A 9653-nucleotide genomic window follows, 5' to 3' on the forward strand; every position below is an offset into this window, starting at 1 on the left:
TCTCTACTATTATTCTGCCATTTCACATTCTTAAAATAAAGTGGTGATCCTAACTGACCTAAAACAGGGATTTTTACAATGATTAAATGTCAGGAATTGTGAAAAACTGAGTTGAAATGTATTTGGCTAAGGTGTATGTAAACTTCCGACTTCAACTCTACATGCACTGTATCTGGGTAGGCGAAGAGACAAGTGGAGAAGTGAAGCATGCCTAGTTTTATGGTGATGATCCAGCATGGTTTTAATCATATTTTCATATTCAAAGTCGAGAAGTGAATGATAATTGAGGGATACAGTAGAGAGATGCGTGTCTGTTAACAGGTAGCAACAGTTTAATACTTGCTAATTGTGTAATGAACCTCCAGTGGCTAGTGGTTTCTGGCAACCTTTTTCCCATTGCAACTCCATGGGAAGGATAGAAAGGGGGAACACACCTCCCGAGTGGTGCTGCTGTCTAAAGCACTGCATTGCAGTGCTTGAGGCATCACTACATGGGTTCGATATCAGGCTGTGTCACAGTCGGCTGTGACCGGGAGACCCATGTGGCGGCGCACAATTGGCCCAGAGTCGTCCGGGCTAGGGGAGGGTTTGGCCGGCCGAGATTGCCTTGTCCCATCGCTCTCTAGCGACTCCTTGTTTCGGGCAGGGCGCCTGCAAGCTGACCTCGGTCGCTAGATTTACGGTGTTTCCTCTGACACATTGGTGCGGCTGGCGTGCGGCTTGGCAGGGTCGTGTTTCTGGGGACGCATGGCTCTCAACCTTCGCCTGTCCCGAGTCCGTACGGGAGTTGCAGCCCCACCAATGTGCGGTAGTCCGTGACTACCAATTGGATATCACAAAATTGGGGTGAAAAGGGGTAAAAAGAAAAGAAAGAAAGGGGCAACAAATGGCATGTTCCATCAGGATGATTGTAGGGGGGCATGTTGGGGGGCAACTATTAGCTCAATGCGTAGATACCGCAACATTTTTCCATTTACGTAATTTAGCAGACGCTCTTATCCAGAGCGACTTACAGTAGTGAATGCATACATTTCATTTCATGCATTTTTTTTAAATGTTTTTTTGTATTGGCCCCCCGTGGGAATCGAACCCACAACCCTGGCATTGCACACACCATGCAGGCGTTGCAAACACCATGCTCTACCAACTGAGCCACAGGGAACATAACCCAACCATGGCTTCTGGTTGGGTTATGTACATATGGTCACTGTGGGGATGATGTCATCGATGCACTTATTGATGAAGTCAGTGACTGATGTGGTGTACTTCTGAATGCCATCGGAAAAATCCAGTATTCCAGTCTGTGCTTGCAAAACTGATAGGTGGCCTTATCAATTTTCTGGCCTTTTATAGTTAAAATGTGCAAGTGGGTGAGTGATGTAGCAATTGTAAAAAATCGCCATGATCCACTGTGTCCAGATTTTTTTAAGGTACTTGCTGAGGCCTGCCTATAGACAATATCGCAATAATTCAGCACTGATTAAAAAATCAAGATTTTTTACTAAAATTGAAACCCAATTTTAACTTCAGTCAAGTTATCAACGTATTGTTTAAAATGTAGCATTTCATCTAACCAAATCCCAAGATACTTATAGGAGGTGACTATATCAATTTGCTGGCCTTGTATAGTTAAAATCTGCAAGTGACTCCATATGTTTACTTTCAGAGAAGAGAAGACAATATAATTTGTTTTCCTTGCATTAAGCACAAGTTTCAATTCGAAAAGCTGCCTTTGAATAACGACAAAATCCAACTGTAAGTCCTGAAAAGCCTTCTCAATATTAGATGCACTAGAATAAATAATTGTCGTCGGCATACAGATGGAGATTTGCAGAGTCAACAGTCTTCCTTAAATCATTTATATACAGTGTAAAAAGGATCGGATGTAAAATTGAGCCCTGGGGAACTACTTTTGTTAGCCTTCAAACTCCGATTTCATACCCTCCTGTGCTACACATTGCACTGATTGCATACACATACAGTACCAGTCAAAAGTTTGGACACACCTACTCATTCAAGGGTTTTTCTTCATTTTCCTATTTTCTACATTGTAGAATCATAGTGAAGACATCAAAACTATGAAATAACAAATATGGAATCATGTAGTAACCAAGAAAGTGTTAAACAAATTAAAATATATTTTAGTTTTTAGATTCTTCAAAGTAGCCACCCTTTGCCTTGATGACAGCTTTGCACACTCTTGGCATTCTCTCAACCAGCTTCATGAGGTAGTCACCTGGAATGCATTTCAATTAACATGTGTGCCTTGTTAAAAGTTAATTTGTGGAATTTCTTTCCTCCTTAATGTGTTTGAGCCAATCAGTGTTGATGTGACAAGGTAGGGGTGGTATACAGAAGAAAGCACTATTTGGTAAAAGACCAAGTCCATATTATGGCAAGAACAGCTCAAATAAGCAAAGAGAAATGACAGTTCATAATTGCTTTAAGACATGAAGGTCAGTCAACACGGAAAATTTCAAGAACTTTTAAAGTTTATTCAAGTGCAGTCGCAAAAACCATCAAGCGCTATGATGAAACTGGCTCTCATGAGGACCGCCAAAGGAAGACCCAGAGTTACCTCTGCTGCAGAGAACAAGTTCGGTAGAGTTAACTGCACCTCAGATTGCAGCCTAAATAAATGCTTCACAGAGTTCAAGGAACAGACACATCTCAACATCAACATCAACTGTTCAGAGGAGACTGCGTGAATTGGTATTTCGTATTTTTTGGTATTGTAATTGGTATTTTATTAGGATCCCCATTAGCTGTTGCAAAAGCAGCAGCTATTCTTCCTGGGGTCCACACAAAACATGAAACATAATACAGAATGGCATATTAAAAGACATCAATAGACAAGAATAGCTCAAGAACAGAACTACATAAAAAAAATTAAAGGCACACGTAGCCTATATGTCAATGCATACGCACAAACTATCTAGGTCAAATAGGGGAAATGCGTCGTGCCGCGAGGTGTTGCTTTATCTGTTTTTTGAAACCAGGTTTGCTGTTTTTTTTAGCAATATGAGATGGAATGAAGTTCCATGCAAAAGGGCTCTATATAATACTATACCCTTTTTTGAATTTGTTCTGGATTTGGGGACAGTGTGTGTCAGAGCAGTGTGTAAGTTGACTATGCAACCAATTTGGGATTTTCAACACATTAATGTTTCTTATAAAAAGAAGAAGTGATGCAGTCAGTCTCTCCTTAATTCTTAGCCAAGAGAGACTGGCATGCATAGTATTTATATCAGCCTCTGATTACAATTAAGAGCAAATGTGCCACTCTGTTCTAGGCCAGCAGCAGCCTAACTAGGTCTTTCCTTGCAGCACTGGACCACACGACTGGACAATAATCAAGATTAGACAAAACTAGAGCCTGCAGAACTTGCTTTTTGGAGTGTGGTGTCAAAAAAGCAGAGCATCTCTTTATTATTACTAGACCTCTCCCCATCTTTACAACCATTGCATCTATATTTTTTTGACCTGACAGTTTACAATCTAAGGTAACGCCAAGTAATTTAGTCTCCTCAACTTGTTCAACAGCCACACCATTCATGACCAGATTTAGCTGAGGTCTAGCACTTAAGGAATTATTTGTACCAAATACAATGCTCTTAGTTTTAGAGATGTTCAGGACCAGTTCATTACTGGTCACCCATTCCAAAACAGACTGCAACTCTTTGTTAAGGGTTTCAGTGACTTCATTAGCTGTGGTTGCTGATGCGTATATGGTTGAATCATCAGCATACATGGACACACGTGCTTTGTTTAATGCCAATGGCAGGTCATTGGTAAAAATAGAAAAGAGTAGAGGGCCTAGAGAGCTGCCCTGCGGTACACCACACTTTACATGTTTGACATTAGAGACGCTTCCATTAAAGAAAACCCATTGAGTTCTATTAGATAGATAGCGTTTTTTCAACATCAGGTGTTGGTCAGTAATATCAAAGGCTGCACTGAAATTTAACAGTACAGCTCCGACAATCTTCTTATTATCAATTTCTTTCAACCAATCATCAGTCATTTGTGTCAGTGCAGTACATGTTGAGTGCCCTTCTCTATAAGCATGGTGAAAGTCTGCTGTTATTTGTATTTGGTCAAACACAATTTTTCCCAACAGTTTGCTAAAAGCTGGCAGAAAGCTTATAGGTCTGCTGTTAGAACCAGTAAAGGCCGCTTTAACACTCTTGGGTAGCGGAATTACTTTGGCTTCCCTCCAGGCCTGAGGACAAAGACTTTCCTCTGGGCTCAGATTAAAAATATGACAGATAGGAGTGGCTATAGAGTCAGCTACTATCCTCCATAGCTTTCCATCTAAGTTGTCAATGCCAGGAGGCTTGTCATTATTGATCGATAACAATACATTTTTCACCTCTCCCACACTAACTTTATAAAATTAAAACTTGCAATGCTTTTCTTTCATTATTTGTTTTTTTGTATGCATGAATACAGTTGCTCACTGTTCGTTGTTGGCAGTTTCTGCCTAAGTTTTCCCACTTTGCCGATGAAATAATCATTAAAATAATATGCAACATTAAATGGTTTTGTGATGAATAAGCAATCTGATTTGATGAAAGATGGACTTGAATTTGTCTTCCTGCCCATAATTTCATTTAAAGTACTCCAAAGTTTTTTTCCATCATTCTTTATATCATTGATCTTGGCTTCATAATAAAGTTTATTCTTCTTTTTGTTGAGTTTAGTAAGTAAGCCAGTCAGATGTGCAGCCAGACTTATTAGCCACTCCTTTTGCCCCATCTCTTTCAACCATACAATTCCTCATCAATCCATGGAGACTTAACAGTTATTACAGTCAGTTTCTTAACAGGTGCATGTTTATAAATAATTGGAAGAAGCAATTTCATAAATTCATTAAGTGCAGCATCTGGATGCTCCTCATTAATCACATCAGACTACAAATATTTTTAACATCATCCACATAAGAGTCACAGCAAAATCTTTTGTATGATCTCTTATACATTATTTTAAGCCCAGCTATTGTAACTTTGGCTTTCCTGGATATAGCCAGTATATTGTGATCACTGCATCCAATGGGTACGGATACAGCTCAAAGATCAAAGTTCAATAGCATTAGTAAAAATGTGATCGATAAATGTGGATGATCTTGTTCCTGTAGTGTTTGTAAACACCCTGGTAGATTGATTAATAACCTGAATCAGATTAAAGGCACTGGTTACAGTAAAAAGAAGCTCTTGAGCGCTTGAGAAGAAGCTCTTGAGTGGACAGCTTGATGAAAACCAGTCATTATTCAGGTCCCCAAGAAAGTAGAGCTCTCTGTTTACATCACATACACTATCAAGCATTTCACACATATTATTTAGACACTGACTGTTAGCACTTTGTGGCCTATAGCAACACCCCACAAGAGAAGGCTTTAGATGTGGCACGGTAACCTGCAACCACAACACTTCAATAACACTTGACATAAGATCTTATCCAAGCATTACAGGGATATGGCTCTGAATATATACAGCAACACCTCTCCCATAAGCCTTTCTGTCTCTTCTATAGATGTTATATCCTTGTATTACTACTGATGTATCATCAAATAAATGATCTAAGTGAGTCTCAGAAATGGCTAATATATGAATGTTATCTGGTGTTAGCAAGTTATTGATTTCATGAACCTTATTTTTAAGGCTACATATATTAATATGGGCTATTTTCAGCCCTTTCCTGGGAAGCTTATCAGAGATAGACATAATACTGAAAAGAGCAAACAAAGCAAGAGAAAAAATATACATTCAGCAGTCCATTAATCAATTGGTGTGTGTGTGTGTTCTGCGGGGTTGAAGCTACGAACCCATAGGCTTGGATCTCTCATCCTTACCAGGCTTCTGGGAGGGAGGGTAGACAATGAGCCTGTCATAGTGGATGCAAGCAAGGTCCTCACGCGCTCTGGCAGCTTTCATGGCTGTGATCAGATCTTTCCTTTTCTGGCACACAGCTTCAGGCCTTCATGGTCGAATTGCTGAAAAGAAACCACTACTAAAGGACACCAATAAGAAGAAGAGACTTGCTTGGGCCAGGAAACACAACCAATGGACATTAGACCAGTGGAATGATGGATGGCACTAAATACAGGGAAATTCTTGAGGGAAACCTGTTTCAGTCTTCCAGAGATTTGAGACTGGGATGGAGGTTCACCTTCCAGTATTACAATGACCCTAAGCATACTCCTAAAGCAACACTCGAGTGGTTTAAGGGGAAACATTTAAATGTCTTGGAATGGCCTAGTCAAAGCCAGACCTCAATCCAATTGAGAATCTGTGGTATGACTTAAAGATTGCTGTACACCAGCAGAACCCATCCAACTTCAAGGAGCTGTAGCAGTTTTTCCTTGAAGAATGGGCAAAAATCAGTGGCTAGATGTGCCAAGCTTATAGAGACATACCTCAAGAGATTTGCAGCTGTAATTTCTGCAAAAAGTGGCTCTACAAGGTATTGACGTGGGGGGGGGGTGAATTGTTATGCACGCTCAAGTTTTCTGATATTTTTTTGTCTTATTTCTTGTTTGTTTCAGATGTAAAAATATTTTGCATCTTCAAAGTGGTAGGCTTGTTGTGTAAATCAAATGATACAAACCCCCCAAAAATCTATTTTAATTCCAGGTTGTAAGGCAACAAAATGAAAAATGCAAAGGGGGGTGAATACTTTCGCAAGCCACTGTATCTACTAAACCTAGCCCTAACCCTTAGCCTAACTCTCAACTTAATCATTACCCTAGCTCTAACCCTAACCCTAATCCTTATAATAAACCTAACCTTACCCACATTTTTTCATTAGCAAGCAGTTGCTTATCAACAGATGGTTGCTTATCAAAAGATAACAGTTTGTTGATAGTCCGGATAGTCCATCTGTAGACTATCCAAATAAAGTGTGACCAGACGTCTGAGGATGAGAAGGATCATATTGAACACCGTAGACATACATTAAGTATACAAAACATTATGAACACCTTTCTTTCCTTGACATAGACTGACCAGGTGAATCCAGGTGAAAGCTATGCTCCCTTATTGATGTAACTTGTTATTAAATCCACTTCAATGAGTGTAGATGAAGGGGAGGAGATGTTAAAGGAGGATTTCTAAGCCTTGAGACATGGATTGTGTGTGTGCCATTCAGAGGGTGAATAGGCAAGACAAAATATTTAAGTGCCTTTGAACGGGGTATGGTAGTTGGTGCCAGGCACACCATTTTGTGTCAAGAACTGCAACTCTGGGTTTTTCACGCTCAACAGTTTCCCGTGTTTATCAAGAATGATCCATATCAAGAATATGCAACTCAATATTAGGAAGCTGTTCTTAATATTTTATACACTCAGTGTAGACTCACCTTAGCTGCTCCATGTGTGGGGATTGATTAATTGTACAGGTTTAAAGAGATATTCAGAGAGAATTCTTGTTCATAATGAAGGTAATGTTACAGATTCTTCTTATCTCCAAGCTCCTGGAAATGCTATCACTGACTCAGCAGCAAATACATTACTGGCTAAGCCATATGGAGATAGCAAAGATGAAAAAACTGTCGAAGACAATGATAAACCAATGAGTATTTTTACCAGAGAATACAGATGAAATCAGTAATTCACATAAATATAAAAGGTAGAGACCAACAGGTGGAAGATGCAACTCATGAAGAAATGACCAAACCTAATAATAGTCTCAAATTATTACCGCTCATTACTAACATACTTGAGTAGAATGACACATTTAAAAGTGCAGAAGAGGAACAGTCACTTTTATTATTTTGGTGGAAAGATGAGGCAAGCTGGGGATTCCAAACAACAAAGGCAGATTACAAGTATCCATGAATCTGAAGAAAACCCACCCCTTCTTCCAACATCAAAAACAGACAAATTGGAAAACATTTAAAATAACCATCCGCAAACGCAGGACGTAGTCCCTTTTGAACGTAAGCAAAGAGTAGTCTCCATGTGTAATGGACTCTGGAGGGTCTAGAAATGTGGTTTGGCTGGCTTGCCCCAGTTCCACAGCTTTGCTTTTGCTCTGTGAGGAGGATGTGCTCTCCTGTTGCTCAGTTCCTGTTGCCACTGACACATGGGTAGGATAATTCCCTGTAGCTACAGACACATGGGTAGGAACATTCCCTGTAGCTACAGACACATGGGTAGGAACATTCCCTGTAGCTACAGACACATGGGTAGGATAATTCCCTGTAGCTACAGACACATGGGTAGGAACATTCCCTGTAGCTACAGACACATGGGTAGGATAATTCCCTGTAGCTACAGACACATGGGTAGGATAATTCCCTGTAGCTACAGACACATGGGTAGGAACATTCCCTGTAGCTACAGACACATGGGTAGGATAATTCCCTGTAGCTACAAACACATGGGTAGGATCATTCCCTGTAGCTACAGAGGCATGGATAGGGTCATTCCCTGTAGCTACAGACATGGGTAGGGCCATTTCCTGTAGCTACAGACATGGGTAGGGCCATTTCCTGTAGCTACAGACACATGGGTAGGGTCATTCCCTGTAGCTACAGACACATGGGTAGGGCCATTCCCTGTAGCTACAGACACATGGTTAGGGCCATTCCCTGTAGCTACAGACACATGGGTAGGAACATTCCCTGTAGCTACAGACACATGGGTAGGGCCATTCCCTGTAGCTACAGACACATGGGTAGGGCCATTCCCTGTAGCTACAGACACATGGGTAGGAACATTCCCTGTACCTACAGACACATGGGTAGGGCCATTCCCTGTAGCTACAGACACATGGGTAGGAACATTCCCTGTAGCTACAGACACATGGGTAGGGCCATTCCCTGTAGCTACAGACACATGGGTAGGATAAATTCCCTGTAGCTACAGACACATGGGTAGGGACATTCCCTGTAGCTACAGACACATGGGTAGGGCCATTCCCTGTAGCTACAGACACATGGGTAGGGTCATCCCTTATAGCTACAGACACATGGGCAGGGTCCTCCCTTGTAGCTACAGACACATGGGTAGTGTCATTCCCTGTTGCTAGACACATGGGTAGAATCATTCCTGTAGGGTGCTGTGTGCCACTGCCACCTGCTGGACCATTCTGAGAAAACACATCACTGTTCTGAGAAGACACATCACTGTTCAAAGAAGACATCACTGCCTATTTCTGTTTTCTCTCCGGGATGGTCTTGCCTCTGCGTTGGTGGTTCCTGAAGCTCACCAATCTCCTGGAATTGCCCAATGTAATACCAGTCAGCTGGATGAGCTGCCTGGCGGTGCTGCTGTTTGAGTCAAATGAAGTGGTGTTTGCCATCCTCACACCAAGTACAGGTGCCGAGTCCAGGCCTGCTTCTATTGTTGAGGTGGTCTTACCAGCACTTTTACAGCCGCCGAAGCATCACCCAGGTGGGTGCTACATTTCAGTAGTGGACACTGATCTACGGAGGAGGAACTGTGACTATCGAAAATGACAAGGTGCCTGATGAAGAGCTCCGGGGCCTGTCTGTCAGATGTCTCTACCTCCCTGCCTGGCTGTACCATCTTTGCTCCCTCCTCTCAAGATAGCAGCTTTCTCAACTGCTTATCTTCTAAGGCTGTGGATGACCATCACCCAAGAATTACCAGATCCTCCTACATTTGTTTGGTGAAATTGTTTTCCTTTTTC

This window comes from Salmo trutta, chromosome 9 (genome assembly GCF_901001165.1).
Source record: "Salmo trutta chromosome 9, fSalTru1.1, whole genome shotgun sequence".
Lineage (NCBI taxonomy): Eukaryota > Metazoa > Chordata > Actinopteri > Salmoniformes > Salmonidae > Salmo > Salmo trutta.